Source organism: Hippopotamus amphibius, chromosome 13 (genome assembly GCF_030028045.1).
Source record: "Hippopotamus amphibius kiboko isolate mHipAmp2 chromosome 13, mHipAmp2.hap2, whole genome shotgun sequence".
Taxonomy (NCBI): Eukaryota; Metazoa; Chordata; class Mammalia; order Artiodactyla; family Hippopotamidae; genus Hippopotamus; species Hippopotamus amphibius.
The window spans coordinates 45,769,264-45,784,577 of record NC_080198.1 but is presented as its reverse complement, the minus strand read 5'-3'; the positions used below and the strand labels follow the sequence as shown (position 1 = coordinate 45,784,577).

Below are 15,314 nucleotides of genomic sequence, written 5' to 3'. Positions count from 1 at the left end.
AAGCTCTCATGAGCGCAGGGCCCGCCACTTGTCCAGGGGGGCCAAGATGAGGGATGTATTTGACCCCATATGCCGGGATCAACTCGGCGACTCGAGGTGAGTGACGGGTGCCGCAAGCTTGAAGAAGACACAGACACAGACTGAAGAGAAAGATGGGACCGGGGGACTCAAGACCTCTAGGATCAAGAGCCTCGCTGATAGATCCCACGTTGCTTTTATTGAGTTCTCGGCATAGCCTAAGGGTCTGACACTCCCAGGTTAATCCCATAAACAATCAAAGGCCTCACATGACTGGGGGCAATGATCTTTGTTTGCCTCCTGGGTCCTGATTTGAGCAGGGTGTGGATTGCAAAGCAGCCCTGGGGGCAGGAGACCTCTCTCAAAAGGATTAAGGGTCTGTGCCCCACCCGTGTTGGCCCCTCTGCGACTGTGCCTGTCTTAGGTTGTTCCTCCCTTGAGGAATCTTACCCGTCTCTGGCTAACCAGTCATCCTCCAGGGCCAAACACGGTGATATAAGGAAGGCTCTATGCACCACCCATGTTGGCCCCTCTGCGACTGTGCCTGTCTTAGGTTGTTCCTCCCTTGAGGAATCTTACCCGTCTCTGGCTAACCAGTCATCCTCCAGGGCCAAACACGGTGATATAAGGAAGGCTCTATGCACCACCCCTGTTGGCCCCTCTGCGGCTGTGCCTGTCTTAGGTTGTTCCTCCTCTGAGGAATCTTACCCGTCTTTGGCTAACCAGCCATCCCTCAGGACCAAACAGGGTGATATTAGTCTCCACGCCCTGCACCCTCAGCTCCTCCACTGCTCAAGCAGGACATTCTGAATCCCATCGCTCGGCCCACATACTTCAACATTTTCAATGTTTCAAAAAGGTTCCAGAATGTCTTCCCACACCCATAGCCATCTGGGATGAGTCGCTTTTCTGCCACCATGTTTTCAAATTCATCTGCATTAAACTTAGTAAATCCCCGCTTCTTGGAGATGTGGATCTTCTAGTGGCCAGGGAACTTGAACTTGGCCCCGTGGAGGGCCTCAACCACGTGCTCCTTGTTCTGCAGCTTGGTGAGGATGGACATTATGACTTGGCCAATGTGGACTCTGGCCACTGTGGCCTGGGGCTTTCCAAAGGCACCATGCATACTCATCTGCAGCCTAGGTTAGAGACAGCATGCCTGTCATGACGTCCACTGGAAAGGGCTGTTCCCAGGGTCCCTTAGGGCAACCCGTACATGCAACAGGCTGTACATACTAAGGAGGCAGCTGTTTGCAGCCACTGCACTGTGGGAAGACAACTCAATCACTTTCCCGCTTTGCCATATTTACTCCATTCAAGGGCTGGTCTCCCTAACTTCCTCTCTGGCTGTGGAGGGGCATGTAGCTGGTGCCATGATTTAAACGTAACACTGGGGTTCCCGGAGGTGGGAACCATGTCCTAACTGAGCGCTCCTGGTTTCCCTCTTCCACTGTAGCACAGTCAGGCACAAGGGCCAGGAGCAGTGGGGCAGCCTGCAGCAGTCATTTCAGCTCTGCTCTAAGGACAGTAATAATCTCTGGAGGTCCCCTATGCCAGGATTTCCAAACCAGTCTGTATGTTTAAAGCACCCAAGAAACTTGTCAGATCCAGATTTTTGGCCTCCATGCCGAGAGAATCTGATTCAGTAGGCTGGGCCTCAGAACTTTTAACAAGACCCCGAGGTCTTGTTAAACTGCTACATTACCAGCTTCTGAAACCTTCAATCCAGTGCATTCGTTGGCCCCCAGGAAGCAACCCACCAGCACAGGTCTCAGAACCTGTGAGTGGGCTTCTTTCCCTGGAGATCATTTTTAGAAGACTACTTTTGGTTACGCCTGCCTGGTGTTACTCAATTCATAAACTTTCCTGAGCAACGCATTCAACCCCTGACTACACAGCTGGCTGTGGAGTGGGACACCCACAGGTACTTGAATCAAAGCAAGAGATGAGAAGCGTGAGTTGCTTTCCTGGGTGAGCCGTGTGGATGCTACTGTCACATAATGGATCCCCAGCTCCACAGCCAAGAGCAGGATTTTAAAAGCAACCAGTGGAGATGCTGCTGTTCTCACCAGAGCCAGGCCTGTGTATTTCCTTTGGTAGGTGATGGCCACAGTCCTGCCAAGCAGGCCAGACCCTCGAAAGGCAATGCCCTTCCACATCTCCCACCTGCACCTCCCTTGCTCTAATATCTCCCTTTCTGGCTCCAAGTTCATTTCTCCAGCCTTGCCTCATTTAGGGCCCAACCCCTGAGCACGGCAGCCTCGTCCCAGCATTTGCTGGGCAAACTCCCCTGTCCAGAGCAGAACTCCTCGTGGGGGTTTTTGCCACCAGTCTGGAGCTTGTCAGACGACTGAGTTTTGCATCTTTCTCATCCAGCCCTGGTCAAACGCGCTCACAGCAGCACCTGCTTTAATCTCTCTCCTGCACTTTGTCCTGCTCTTGACCTGCTGGAGCAGCTGCTGCCAAGAGTGGCCAAAGGTTACCTCAGCTTTACTGCACATGTGCCCAGCTGTCCTGGGAGCCCAGGAATGGAGTTCCAGGAACGTGAGAACAATGACCTTCTTAGCGCTTTCGGAGATGTGTGATTCTGCCTCACGAGTTTTCATTCTGTACTGCTGACCCTGCTTCCATGGTGGAGCAGAGCTGGACAGGTCCCACGAAGCAGGGAGACCAAATTCCATGAGACCAGGTCATCAGGTGGGTCTGCTTTCCTCATCCTCTGGGAAATTATACCTTGCATGATTCTGACAACTGCCGAGAACCTGATGTTCTTGGGAGTATATTACCTTTTGGCAAGTAAGTGGCCCCCCACCCCCATTTTCTTTTTCCAGGGTCCTTTAACAATCTGTCATTCCCACCCCACCAAGGAACAGGGTGCTGTCTAGGGTCTTAGCACTTAGCCATTCCTAGGGTAGGACAGACTAGATTGGCAGGTTTGTTTTAATCTTACCCTCAGGACTATCACGTACAGTTGTGCAGTCTGTACACTGCACAACTCCAAGGGATGCAATTTACACAGCCTGAGGTGAATGAGGCAATGCGGTGCTAACACTAATCCTTCACACTTCCTGTCTCACCCTGAGGCCTCCTGATCTGCCTACTTCATATGACTCTAAATCAGGGGTTGGCAAACTATGGCCCACAGAGGCCTTGTAAGTTTTACTGGGAGGGTATTTTGGTGTTTTTTTTTTTTTTTTTTTTTTTTGCCATGCTTTACGGCTTGCAGGATCTTAGTTACCCGACCAAGGATTGAACCCAGGGCCACAGCAATGAAAGCACCAAGTCCTAACCACTGGACTGCCAGAGAATTTCCCCTTCACCTATTTTTTAAATTAATTTTTCTTTTTTCCAGAAAGAGCTTGTAGGTGGTAAGCTTTCTGGGTCCAGGGGATTGTCACGGACATGTGAACCTGTGTAGTTGCCTGTGGCCCTGCATTCAGAAGAATCCCACACTTGGTTTAAATGTTCTGATGTTGTCATCTTAACATTTTTAACATTTTTAAACAAGGCGCCCTACATTTTCATTTTGCACTGAGTCCCACAAATAATACATCCAGTCCAGTCTGGCATTTTGCATGTTCAAGAACATTGTTATTTTGTTCTCATACTTAATGATAGTAAACTGGGCACAGAATTCTAGGTTCAGAATCATTTTCCTTCCGAATTCTGTAGATAGCTCCCATTTTGAAGATGAGCAATCAGAGGCCAGTTTGTTGAAACTTGGCGTGTATGTCTCCCTCTGGAAACTTGCAGGATTTTCTTTTTATCCTTAGACAAGGATCCTTGGCATCTCTAAGAGGTTGAAATTTCACTCGGTGATGTCTATGTGTGACTTTTTCCCCATTACTGCTTCTCACCACCTGGAGACACCGCCAAACAATTCACTTCAAAAAAAAACAAAAACCCTATTTTCTACACGGTATTAAGTCTTTCTTTCTGGAATGTTTATAAAATGGAAGAAAGACCCCAGAACTCCAATATTCATACCTCTCATCAGCTTGTTTTTTCCTATTTTTTATCTCTTTGTCAGGTTTCCTTGACTGTGCCTTCCAGATTACATCTCCAGGCAAGGCTTCTCCCGTTAGCCAACAGTAATCCTCAACAGAAAGATCAGGGTGAACCAGTCTGACAGCCCATACCAGTGGGAGCTGACCCACCAAAAGCCACGTGGGCATGGCACCAGTAGCACCTGCTCCAACAAGTTAAATCTGTGATAGAAGTGTACTTTTCCCCAGGGTTGTTATCAGGCTTAAGAAAACAATGTTGCAAGCTCCTGGCACACTATGAGTGTTCCATAAATGTTAGTTCTTATGAAAAATGAATAGTATTTAAACACCAGCTTCTTAACACCTGCTTAAGCCACCTCCCACTTCAGCTTTCCTGATCCCACAGGCCAGATGCAATCTCTTCCCTTTGCAACAATGCAATATGTTTATCTTACAGTATAGTTAACAAGAGTACACAAAAGAATGATAAGCAGAAATAGATTCCCAAAGAACTTATGACCCAATAGGAGAGAGTGTACACGTTATTCATTTTCTTGACTGGAGCCTCTGTAGCATTGAATTTGGCCTGTACTGTTGTAACATTTGTTTGAGCACCTTCTATCATAGAGAAACTTGTAATCATTCTGAAAATACCTGCGTACTTCTGCCTTGCTCAGGTACTGGCAGTTTTGTGAGATTGAGATCAAAACTTAGCTAGATAACCAAATTACCTTTGTTGTGTCTGTAGTTTTCTGTAAAGATCCTGGCCATTCGAACGCATGGAAGGGCAAACCTGCACATTATTTATAATATTTGGCAACATTATGTAGAAGGGAGTCCAAATGAAAAATATCTAAAGGGAATGAGACTATTTTGGTTCCAACATTCTGGCTGACTACTCTTTAGTTGTGTGATCTTGGGCAAGTCACTTAACTTCTCTGAGCTTCATTTTCCTCCTTTGTAAAATGGAGATGGTTTTTGGAGATACCCTTCAAACATACCTGGTTCCATCCTCCACCTTCCCCATATACATTTCCACATCTACATGTTGTCCTTAGGATGAAATGTAAACTCTTACAAGGTACCTAGAACAGGTAGAATTAGATAAGCACCTTTTGTAAAAGTGCTGTGTTTTTCCCATCCTCATCCACAGGACCACCTCTTCCTCTAGTCCTCTGAGATGACCATCTTTCCATTCCTCAGCAATACCAGGTTCCCAATTGTATATTCTCTGCCAAGCTCATCATGAGGTCACTTCCACTGAACATTCTTTTATCTCCTCACTTACAGGGAAGGGACCTACTGCTTTTCCACAAGACTGGATCTCTTGGGAGCTCTGTCCAAGGCCATCAAGGTTAGAGTTGCCATGAAAACGTAAAAAGTTTATATTTTAAAGTGAACCAACTTATTCTTTGCTGGCCTTCCTGCTCAGTCTCTCCCCCAGCAACCAAGTTAGGAACCAGGAAACCCTGGCTTTTACATGTAATTCTAAGCCACACATCAGATGAAAAAGAGCAGTCTGGAAGTGCAGTGAGAATGCCAGCTGCTTGAATGCTGAGAGTGGGTCTCTGCACAGGGCCTTCCCTGTAAATCTTGGTGGTGTTCATTTTGAAACCTCAGGCCTGATTCCTCTTTCTTGTTTCTCAGCTGTGTCTCTAATAGTGGAGGCTGCTCAATAGGTACATGTGTGACACCTGCCTGAATGGCTGGCTCCTGTCCCCACAAGCCAAAGATGAACGAAGGATGAGCTAGATGTCAAAGCTCCAATTCACAGGTCACAGGACTGTGATTCACAGAATTCCATATTACATTAGTAAATAAATTCCATCATGTTAGTAAACAAACCCGTTAGTAGAGCAGCTTATTTTCTGATTCCCTCTTTATCAGCATGAGGGGGGGGTCATGTTTCAGGTGCATCGCTTCTTAGGGTTGTTACGGGTTAGGTTTAGGGAATTAAGAATCGTTTCCATCAGCAATGCAGCAAATTTAAAAGCATTCATCCCTCAAGGTTTTTGCTGACTTCCAGATTAAAAAGATTTCACTAATCTTATTCTATAGCTGCTGCCAGGGCGCCCTGAGCAGTGTAGAATACTGGAGGACTTTACTATCTGAAGTTGTTGGAACCTTCCTGATTTATGAGAATTTTGCATGTCTCAGGAATTTGAACATTTTGCTTTTGTTGGCTTAGTAGAAATGTACAGCAACACGGCTATTAGAGGACAATGAACCAGCATGGCTCCAACCATAAGTATGAGAAAAATAATTTTAGAGAGGGCAAAGGCCTCAGAAATAAAGGGCCAACAAAAATATGCCAAGCTCTGGAGCCACTGGTGGGCATGGTGAGCAAGGCTTGTGAGGCCAGCAAAGCTAAAGATAGAAAGGTTTAAAAGGAAGCTGCTTGAGAGAGATGAGGTAGAAACGGCAGTTTCCAGACGTGATACTGACTGCAAACTGTATTTGGTTTTCATCTCAGCTAGGTTTGGGACCAAATTCTCTAAAAGCAGTACAAACACCACACTTTTCCTGCACTGGCTAATTCTCACTGACATTTCTGCAGTAACGTGAACTCTCCATAGACTGGTCAGTACAGAAACAAGATGCCAAGTTTGTCTTTCAAGGATACAAGCCTCTTCCTAGCCAGGTCTTAAGCTTGTACAGAAGGAACACTAGACAACTGTGATCTCAAAGTCTGATCCAAGAGTTCTGCTTCCAGGACAGCTGGGGAAGATCCTCCTGGCAACCAATCCACCCACCTATAACAACTAAAAACTGGACTAGACCAAGAAACAATATCCCGAACGCACTAGAGAATGAACAGAGGGCAAGCAGAGTCAGGAAGGGACTTGAGAGTTGGAATAGAGAACAGCATTTTCACAGCTCTTAGCCTGAGGGCCACCCAGAACTCTGGGAGACAACCAGCAGTCTCTCTGGCTTCGAGAACCAGAGGGCAGAGTTTAGGGCAAGCACAGTCACTGTGAAAAGGCGGGGAGTCCTGGAAAGGGGAGAGCCAGCGAAGGGAGCCTCAAAGTCTGGATATAATCTCTGCCTGAATTTCCATCTGGCTGTAAGGGCCAGATTGTAGCTAAGGATAAAATGATTGAACTGAGATTTCAGTTGCACCAAGAGAAAGCATTTGTAGTAGTTTGAGTCCAACCAAATTAATTGTCTGTTAAACCAAACAAAAAAAATCAACACTCCTATGTCAGATGTATTGGGGGGGGAGGGGGCGGTTTGTTAAAAAGGTAGATACCCAGACCCCACCCACAGATCTGCAGCATCAGAATCTCCTGCGGGTAGGACCACAACTCTGCACTTGTAACAGACAGCCTCAATGACTCATGCACAGAGTTGGAGCCCTGCTGCTCTGAGAGCTGCCGTAGTCCATGCTGCATGCTCAGATGTTGGCTGAAACAGGCTGCACTCGAAGACACGGTGTCTGTCTGCCAAGGAAGATGTGATGACACCTCCCCACATCTTTGGTGCTGGCCACGTGAAGGTAAGAAGTCACCTGGAGACATAGAGGAGATGCTTCCCTCAAGATCATCACTAAAAACTTTTACATGTCCCGTCACATAAGAGACAGAACTCCTGTCCCTCAGTAGTCTCCTGCACGTCAGCACGAGGCCTCCCTCCTCTGCCATCTTTTCCTCTCTGTGTCCTCCGAAACCCCATGCTCCACCCGCCCCATGGAAAGCAGCATTTTCAAGACTCGCATAGATGTATGTTAAAGATCTTTTGGGGTTTTTGCAAATCAGCAGATATATAGCAAGCTGGTTGGCACAGGAAGGTGAAATACCAGTCATTCGTGTCTGGCATCTTGGTCTTAACATTTGTTTCCATTGCTGTAACTTCCAACTGCAAAAACATTCATAGGTAAAAACCAGAAAATAGCTCATAATGAACACAACAAACATAGCAGTAATGTTTGTAAGGCACTTATCCCCCAGCCCTGGTCACTGTGACTAATACGTCTGATTTCACCAAGCAGGACATGGGCCCAGTCATTTAACTTTTCATACCTGTCTCCATAACAAATGTCCTCAGTCATACAATGTGACAAACCCGACTTAAAACTCTCAGCCCTCATATCTGTCAGCTAAGCGGCCCTTCTCTTAAAATGCATGCAATATTTAATAAGGAAAAAGGCTTGGGTTATTCTGAATTTTCAAACAATTAATGGCCACTTCATGGAAACCCTCTAAGCCTTAAGTGAGTATAGAGAATTTTTTTTTTAAAGATTAAAATATATGGTGCAATAAAATTCTTTACCCATTTATTTAGGAAACTACTTGATAGGAAAGTTTTTCAATTTTAAATCTGGGAGCTAATCTAATTAAGTAATCCTAAAAGCCAGACTGTAGCCAAAAAAGATATTCTACCCAGTTCTAATTAAGCATGACATTAAAAATTTTCTTCTAAAGAGAGATTTTAGAGGAAGTAGCAAGAGAAATACAGGGGTGCATATGAGATGGGGAGAGAGAGAAATAGAGGTAGAGCTTCACAGATAGGGAGATACATATTCTTTTTTTTTTTTTTATCTCATATTGGTATCTTTTAATAAAAAAATAAAAATCAAAGAAAAATATCTGGCCAGGGCTGAGATAAGACAAACAGGAACACTTCAGAATCCAAGGCAGAGGGAAGGCTGTTGCCCCTTTAGAGAACAGCAGGGGTGTGAAAAGGGAGAGACAGATCATGCACAAAAGTACTTCTCCATTACATACCCAACTCCCACTATCTCAATAAAAACAGAAGAAAAAGCCCTATCACTTAACACCAAACAGCAACATTATCAATAAACCCTTTCTCTGCTGCCCATCATGTCTTATTTGAAAGGGAGGCCTGTGAGGAGAGGTGAAAGGAAAGGTGAGAAGGAAAACCTGCACTTAAGTCTAGTTTCCAACTGGGAGATAGATATTCTCATTCAGGTCCCCCTTTCAACAAGTTTAAGCAAAAGAGAGCAAATGAGTAGGGCAGTTTCAAGTTGGGACTGTGTTTCTATCTTAGGGCAAACAAAGACCAGTTATAACTTTATAGCTCAATTTTCAACAATTAAATTACTGTGATTTACAGCCTTCCATACTCAGAATATCTGCCTCTCTCCCCTCAGTTTGGGTCTGCACGTCCACATACAACCCCGAGCCAGTAAGTCCCTTCGGTTATTTTCTTACCTATTTAATATGTAAACAAGATTTTTTTCTATATTTTATAGGGTTTTTGTTAAAATATAAGGAATGTGCAAGGATCCAAAATTTATGAAAGCATATACAACAGAATGAATTGTCCTCTTCAAAGCTAATCACTTCTAACAAACTCATGTATATGTTTACCCTCCTCCAAATATCTCTACATATATGAGTACATGGTAAGTATATTCTGTATACATATACTTGTATGTGTGTGTATGTATACGTATATATATGAAATACTACTCTGAATTTTGGGGGTTTTCCCCTTTGTTTTTTTCATTAAAGACATTCTGGAAATTTTCCATACTGTCACTTATAAATAGACCTACCTCACACATTCCATTTATTGCAATTTTACTGACATATGAGTAGGTTCAAAGTGTACAACATGATTATTTGGTACATGTATACGTTGAGGTCCACCTCATTTTTAAGGCTGCATAATATTCCAGTGTGGAATTTAATTAGTCATATATCGTGTTCCAGATGCACATCTTACAGTTGTCTTGGTACACTGGTGCTGGCCTATCTGTGGGACTGAATACTGGAAACAAAAGTGCTGTGTCAAGTGGTATGTGGCACATATAATTTTACAATATATTGTAAACTATTTTTCAAAGGGGTGATTACCTACTTACAGTCCCACCAATAGTACGCAGGAGTTCCTCACTGCCCTTACAGCCTCGCTAACACACCACCCCCACCATTCTCTCCTGCATCATCATCTTCCCCCTCTCTGTCGAGTTAATAAGGTTCCCCCTCCAGCTATCACCCACTTTTCTGCTCTTTCTTTACTCCTAAAAGAAGTTGTTTATACTGGCAATTTCCAGTCTCCCCCATTCTCCCATTCTCTTTTATTCTTTAAATTTTTATTACGGAAATTGTCAAGCATACACAAAAGTAAAGGAAACAGAATAATAAACTGCTATATAAGCCCCTTTGTATCTGTCACTCAGCTTCAACATAACATTCTGCTCATTTTCTCTATTTCCTGCCCCCTGCCTTTTTTCTTCTTGGAATATTTTCAAGTAAATCACAGTCATAATTTAAACCACAAATACTTAGTATGTATCTCTAACAAATAACAGCTTAAAAAACAAGTCACTATACTCCCAATGAAATTAATAATGCCTTAATATCATCTGATGGCCAATCTGTCTTAAATTTTCCTGTTTCCCAAGATGTCTTTTTAAGTTGGTTTTGTTCAAATCAGGATCCAAACAAGTTCTTTAAATCAATCTTTACTTAAGTCCTACCACCACCATCTTTGTTTTACACTTTCAGTTTGTTGAAGAAAGTGGATTATTTGTCCTGTGGACTTTCCCACATTCTGGATTAAGCCTGCTGTTTAACATGTTCCTCAGTATCCCATGGTTTCACAAATGGATCGTTAGATGTAAAAGGCTTGCTTAGATTCCAGTTCTATTTTGTTTGTATTGGGCAGCAATTCATCATGGCTGGTGTTGGGTTCTTGCTATTGCAACACGTCAGAGGCAGTTACTTCTGGTTGTTCCTTTTTTAGTAACGCTAAGGTTGATCACTGGGTTGAGGTATTATCGACCTGAGCCATCCAATAAAACATTTCCCATAAATTTTTAACCTAATACTCTCAGCAGCCTAGATCCATTATTTCACTACAGGTGGCAAAAGGGTGATTTCCTAAACCTATCAATTCTCTGGCATTTAGTTATGATTCTTAAGTGAAAAACTTTCTCTTTTCAGGTTAACCTGATACACAAAGAAGTCAGGATAAATACTTTATTTTTCCAGCTAACAATTTTCAAAATACTAAGTTGGTGCCCTAGTAATCTCCAAAGATGACTAACAGCTTTTTTTAAACTATCATTATGATCTCATAGATTTTTATATATTTCATATTAATTGTTATTCTTTCTGATGCTCAAATTATTCCATGTTTGGCCAATGGAAGCCCCTTCCAGTTGGCTCCTGGGTCCTTCTGACATGACCCTACTCAGATTGCTTCCTTGCTTTCAGATACAAGATGGTCCAGCCTCATCTTGTCCATTCCCTGCCTTCGTGCTTTTAATGGGACAGTCTTGGGGCTAGGGTGTGCCTTGCCACTGAGTTTTGATTGCCTCTAGGCCTTTTCAGTGGATAAAGCTATCCAATATGCATTTTTTTTAGGAAGATAAAAATAAATCGCTGTATTTTGCTGGTATTTCCAATTGAAATATATAATTACAGGGTTTTTCCTTGATTTTATTCTTGTATCTCTTCTCTCTTGTACTAAAAATCCTGGCTCTTAATTCCTTTGACATAATATTTACTTTATCATGTGTAAATACATACAGTTTCAAAAGGACACCAATATCATTGCTAAAAATAAAAATACTAAGTGCAGTTTAAGTTTTCATTGTAGTTTATAGGATATATTCCATTAGGAAAGTGCAGAAAGAATGCTGGGCTTTAAAGCTGCTTGAAGTAATTCTTCTATGTACGATTACACCACCAACTTGACAGTTAAGTTTTAGTTTTAAGAGTTGCTTTTTTAAATTACAGAAAACACTGACAGGGCTTCCTAGGTGGCGCAGTGGGTAAGAATCCTCCTGCCAATGCAGAGGACATGGGTTCGATCCCTGCTCCAGGAAGATCCCACATGCTGCGGAGCAACTAAGCCCGTGGCGCCACAACTACTGAGCCTGCGCTTTAGAGCCCATGTGCTGCAACTACTGATGTCCACGCACCTAGAGCCCATGCTCCCCAACAAGAGAAGCCACAGCAATGAGGAACCTGCACACCACAATGAAGAGCAGCTCCCACTAACCACAACTAAACAAAGCCCACGCACAGCAAAAAAAGACCCAACACAGCCAATAAAATAAATTTATTTAAAAAAAAGAAAGAGAAAAAAAAAGAAAACACTGACAGTGTCCCAAAATAAAAAGTATAAAACGAGATACAGATCTAGGTGCCATCTCTGGCCAGCTCCCTACCACCCCCCCACCAAGGGAACTGATTTATTAGTTACTGGTATAACTAATCCTTCCATTGCTTTTTTTTTTTTTTTTTTTAAATAGAAGCAAATGCATGCTTGTTTTTTCATCTGTCTCCTCCTTTCTTATACAATCAGGTAGCATAACAAACCTGCTCTTCATTTTCACTTTCTCTACTGTGAAAAGGACTCCAGGACAGCAGATTTTTTTTTTTTTTTTTGAGGGGGAGGGAGGGACAGGAGTTCAAGATTATTTTTGTTTTCAGAGCTTGCAAGTTAGTGAGAAATGCTAGCTAAGCTAGTACAATAAGAAGGCCATCCCACTTCCCTTCCTTTTCAGGCATTCAACCAGCAGAATCCTTGCAAATAAGATTAGAGATGACTGAGATGTGTCCCCATGTGTGTGGGGTTCTGAAGCCTTCTCCCTCTCCCCTCCTGGAGATGCTCCCTCATTTTTTCTTTCTTTTTTTTTTTTTACAGTTGTGCAGTATTCCACTGCATGAACGTGCCATGTTTCTTTCATCACTCCCCTCCAGATGGAGATCTGGGTGGCTTCCGCTCTTCAGCTGTTATAAATAGCAATGTAATGAAGACCTTTGTACATACACCATCTCATATCTTTACCAGTCCATCACCTCAGATAGATTCTTAAAAGTGAGACTGTAAGTTTGAGGGATAAACTCATATTTAATTTTGATAGTTATTAACAAATTCCATCCACAGGAATCGGTACTTTCTGGAGTGTTTATTTCTCACTGACAGAGTGCACTGTATAACTTGGGATTTTCACAATCCAACAGGCAAGAAATGGTATCTCAGTAGTTTTAATTTGCATTTCTCTTATTATGCATATCCTCATATGTTTAAGAACTATTTATTCGTATTTTATTTTCTGTGAACTGTCCGTATCTTTTTGCCGATTCTTTCTGGTTCTTTTCAAAGTTTAGAAATTCTTCATATATTAGGGCTATATTAGCCATTTGTGATAAATGCTGCAAATATTTTTGCCAGTTTATTATTTATTTTTTAACTTTGGTTTTTTTGGCCATCCAAAACTCTATCGTTAGATGAGATATAAAGTCCTCTTTTCACTGTTTCTGGATTTTCAGTCACAGGCACGTTTTCCCTACTCTCAGATCATAAAGGAATTCACCTACGTTTTCTTCCAGTTATTTAGAAGGTTTCATTTTTACAAGTGGGTCTCTAACCCATTGGGATTTTATCCTTCTGAACAGTATGAGAAATGGATTCAATTTTATTATCTTCCATATGGTTAACCACATTTGTCTCAACACCATTTTTAAAGTTTTTTTTTCCACCAATAAAATGATTCCTTTATCATATACTAAATTCCTGGACTTTCTCTCAATTGTTTATAGTATGTTATAATATCTAGTAGCGGTATCCCTCCTTCCCCACTGGTCTTTTCTAGGGCTCTTCTGGCTATTACTATTTATTCTTTACAGTACCTTTATGTAGGAAAAAAGTTTTTGTTTTACTAGAATCTAGTATGCCCTTTAAATATAAATATACTGTGTATATGAATGGAGATATTTCAAAAGTGCTTCTAAGTAATATTCTGAAAACAGCTCTAGGTAAACTAGAGTTTGCTTTAAAATTAGTTTTACAAGAAAACAGAAATCATACTAGGGGATACGTGGATACAGGGAAAGCAAGGGGTGGAGGTCACAGCACTGCAGAGCAGCCTTCCCTTCAAATGTCAACAAGTGGTACTGAAGGCTCACCGCGTCCACGGTTCTATAACAACTAGTATAAACAGACGGGGCCATACTAAAGACTCAAGAAAATATACACCTGTCTTACTGTGACTACCATGGTAAAACTGTTTCTGTTAAATAAAGTACATTGTGTATAACTTAGCAAAGATCAAATACTGAAATAGATTGTTTTTTTTCAAAGAAAACATTTAGGACCCACTGTATTTTCAGGAATTCAAGGACTGTGACCTTATGTGTTAGCTCAATCTTCACAAAATTACATATACAATAGCCCAAGGTAAAACTCATCTTTTAAAAAGAATTATAACAATATTTTTCAAAGAAACCAAAATCAGTTGTTAGGAAAATAAGTTCCACTTGACATTTGGGTACATCTTTTCCCTGAATCACTTGGCACTTCAATGGCCAAAAGTCCCAACTACTAAGAATCTAGTAACTTCCCTCTAAGGGCTAAGACCACATTTCCTGTGCAGAAATCCTCCCGTATGACTGAAAACTGTCATTCACCCAGCAAAGGAAAATTAAGAGAGACTGGAGAGTGTGTCAAATAAAAATACCAAAAATTACCCAAATTATCTCCACCACTTACAGGTTTGAATCTGGCCATCCAAGATACGAACTAAAAAGTAAAGGCTACTTTTATTCTCAAGGTAGAGAAATGTGACTTGGCTCTCCTGCCATCTTCTGCACTAACCTAGTCCATCCACAACTGAGACAAATTGCTCACTGGGAAGCTACTTGTCGTACTTTGGTAAACTCTGCCTATTTTTGGGGGAGGGGAGACAATGTTGAAGATAGAACATTTGGTCTTCTTCACAGTTAATCAACAGTGATACAACATACAACCTTACTTACATTTCCTAACAACTAAAGATCTCCTAATTAATCATTTTTTAAATGCAACAATCAAAACCATGAAGTCATTATTTGCTCTAGTTCACTGTGTTTATTTACATAACCACCTTTCTCCTAGACAAGCAACATTAAGCAAAACATAAGGCAAAGATGACTTGCTGGTGATCATCCTATTCGATTTTCTTTTGCAGAGTCTTCTCAGTAGTAGCCAGTTACCACGTGGAGCTTTTTCACAGTTTCAGAGATGCTTTCCTTGTATTAAAACAGCAAGTAAGTGCAACACTTGATGGTAGTTACTGTCAAATAGTTCAATCAACCTTACAGAATTTTCGTAATATAACTTCAAGTATGTAAGTTATTTAATCAACACAAAACTTAAAAAAAAAAAGAAAAAAACCAAGTACTAGCTGACTTCTGGTGCCATAATAGCACGACCGATTTTTATATTTTAGTGGTAAAAATGTAATCCAGTTTTAGCACCCATCTACGAGAGTTAGATGAAAATATATGATTTGGCTTACTGGAAAGTAACAGTCCTAATGACCCCTCAGTGAGGAAATCTGTTCCTTCTGCT

General features: G+C 41.9%; 1 non-coding gene across 1 annotated transcript; it reads right to left on the bottom strand.

The window, feature by feature from the left end:
• Positions 1 to 1,200: 1,200 nt before the first annotated feature.
• Positions 1,201 to 1,333, bottom strand: LOC130835392 (small nucleolar RNA SNORA70). Its single transcript, XR_009048881.1, has one exon. It is a non-coding gene; the product is annotated as a small nucleolar RNA SNORA70 (small nucleolar RNA).
• Positions 1,334 to 15,314: the final 13,981 nt, after the last annotated feature.